Below are 3,229 nucleotides of genomic sequence, written 5' to 3'. Positions count from 1 at the left end.
GAACCTGTGACAGAGAGGGGACCACCAGGCAGTAAACAGAATCCACCCTCCCTTTAGCCACACCACTGCTGGGCCGTGTAGATGAGAGATGCTGCGATGCGGTAAGGCATTGGGAGAAAGATAGACAGGATGAGAGAACATTCTACCCCTCTGTAGACACACAGTCCTGGCAGAGGGAACACTTCCTAACTCATTCTACAAGGCTAGCATTACCAAATAGCAAAACCAGACAAAGACATTACAAAAAAGGAAAACTACAGACTGATATCTCTCATGATGCAGAGGCTACCTGCATTTTCTCGGGGCTCCCTACAATTCCTAGAATCGCTGCCAGGCCCTGGTCCAGGCCCGACAGGGCCACAACGCTCAGTCCATGAGGGTGCATAGGGGATACCAGAACCATCAGCCCCAAGGATAAGAGACTGAGGGACCTGGGCTGTCTCCGCAAGGGCTTCTGCGCCAACATCAAACCTGCCACGCACAGATGCCGACAGCAAAATTTATAAAGAAGCAGAACCACTTTCCCAAAATGGTCCCCCACCTTAACAGGGAGGCCAATCCACCGAAAGCATCCACTTCTAAAGACTCACCTTGGGAGAAGGCGTCATGGAACTGTGTACGAGCAGTTATCTCCATTCCATAACTCATCCCCGTTCCCACATCATAGTCATTAGTCATTGCCGTTTGGCCAATAAAAGCATGATGTCATTCATAACGATTTCAGATAACATTTACCGGGCTGGCACTGGGCTCAGAAGGAAACAGGGAGACGTTCATCTGTACGTACCTGTGACCACCTCCGTCGGGGGCGTGCCACCTTCTGACAGGCAGCAGGCTCCAGCATCGTGAATGAACGTCTCCACTGATCCTGTTGGTTTTCATTCATGTTTGTCATTAAAACTGAGAGGGTCTCACATTGCCTTCCTCCTGCCTGTCAGGCCCCCTGTGAGAGGGGTCTGAGGTCGGGATTCCTCTCACCTCCCCTCCCTGCCTGCTCCCTTTAGGGAGTGACCACAGTGGGACCACTGCTGGGAATCCATTCCAGTTGCCCAAGTGTCTGCTCTGCTCTGCACAGTGGGGACAGTACTTGCCTCACGGAGCAGCTCTAAGGATTATGTGACATCCACAGGCCAAGGGCCAGCCAGCCCCTGCCCCCTCACCTTTCCCGGGGCCACAGCTCCTTGAAGGGCGCCTGCAGGCCTCAGGGTGCAGCCTGTGTGGACACTGAGGAGGAGGAGGCCAAGAAGATGTGTGCTTTCACAAGAGAGGCTCCTCAGACAGCTCGCCCCACACTCTGGGCCTGACGAAGCACTCACTGATCAGTGAGGATGTGAACCGAAGGGCAAGGGGTGGGTCTTTATCAGCCTCTATATTCTGACCCAACTCCTGCCTCTCCGCTTTTAGAATGCCCCTCCTCACTGCAGAGGCGTAGGTAGTACTTTAAAACACCATTGTGTTTTAGCAAAGGACTTTTGCTTGTCCTCGAAAGCCCAAAGCCCAAAGCCCGCTCACCAATGGTCTAGAACAACACTGTCCCACAGATGTCGGGTCAACCCAACTGGAGTTGTAAGCTTTCTAGCAGCCACAATGGAAAAGGGAAAAGAAACAGGTGAAATGGATTTTAACCACATTTTATTCAACACGATTTATCGAATATATTATAATTTCAACACATAAACAATATAAAAATTATTATCACGTTTTACACCTTTTTGTACTGTCTTTGACACCCGGTGTGTGTTTTCCATTTACTGCACACCTCAGTTTGGACTGACTACCTTGCAAGTGCTTGGGGCCGTGTGGCTGGTAGTGGACAGCGCAGCTGTAGAGGCCACAGGCACTTGGCAAGTAGTTGGGAAAGAATCAGTGAATGAATGAGTGACTGAAGAGTGAGGCTGCACCCCCACAGGGCTGGCCGTGAGGACGAGTGCCGCCGCGGGCCGGCCACCAGGGGGCGAACGGGGACGCTCCACCGGCTGCCTGGGGTATTCTGCTTCTGCTCCACCTCCGCTCAGGGCTGCATCCATCTCTGTGCAGCGCAGCTCTGGCTGGGGGAGGGGGTGCTCTTGTGCAAAGACCTCCAGTGGCATCTCTACCTGAATAACACCCAGACATGTGGAGGTGGTCTGCCCCTCTGAACAACCGTACTAAAGGCTGTGGCAGGTTGTCGGTAAATATTCATGACCTAACAGAAGGCCACGCTCAGTGGGAGGACAAAGACACTGGAAGGAATGATTCCCATCAGAGGCACTGGCGGAAGGAAGGAATGACTCTCATCAGAGGCACTGGTGGGTGAATGAATGACTCTCATCAAAGGCATTGGTGGGATGAACGAATGATTCTTGTGGCTACTTTTCCACCTCTGCCACGTTAGACCCAATCTGAGTATTTGACTCCAAGTGCAGAACTGGCCCAAAGGCAGACTTAGAAGTTAGACCTGACATTCTCAAAGCACTTTGACACACACTTCATTTGATCTTCACAACTAAGCTCAAGGTGAATACTCTCATTTCCCAACTGAGGGAAACGGGGCTCTTTCTGCCCCAAGATCCTGGGGAGACAGGAAGGGAAACGAGCTGCTCCTCAGAGACACGGTGAACCAGCCCACCCGCCCACCTCAATCCACTTTCTCCACAACCAGGTGCTCTCGGCGGATCTGAAGTCAGAGTGTGGCACAGTAAAAATATACATTTGGTGTTTGCCCCGTCCTGGCACGATGCTCTTAAAACCGCTGGAATTGCCTGAGTGGTGGGAGCATCTGTCGTTATTCATGACACGCCCATTCGACCCACCTGTGTTTATGCTAATGAGGTGACTCTGAGGGGGTGCCTAGAGAGCCTCAGGATGGGGGCTGGTCACTAGAAAGACCTGGAACTATCAGCTCCCACCTCAACCTCTGGGAGAAGGAGGGCTGGAGCTGGAGTTCAGTCTGCGGCCAATGATTTCCTCATTCCTGCCTATGTAACGAAACGTCCATGAACATTCTAAACAATGAGGCATGGGGAGCTTCTCGGTAGGTAAACACATAGTTGTGTCCCCCAAGGGGACAGAGGCTCCAAACCTCAGCCTAAGTCGATCCTCATCTGGCGGTTCATTTGTTTCCTTTACAACTGTAAGTAGTATACAGAGCTGTCCTAGTTCTGTGAGTCATTCTAACAAAGCATCGAACATGAAAGCGGGAGCTGTGGGAACCCCTGAATTTGTAGTCAGCTGGCAGAAGTGCGAGCCG

Source organism: Equus quagga, chromosome 8 (assembly GCF_021613505.1).
Source record: "Equus quagga isolate Etosha38 chromosome 8, UCLA_HA_Equagga_1.0, whole genome shotgun sequence".
NCBI lineage: Eukaryota > Metazoa > Chordata > Mammalia > Perissodactyla > Equidae > Equus > Equus quagga.
Note: the sequence above shows the minus strand (reverse complement) of the source record.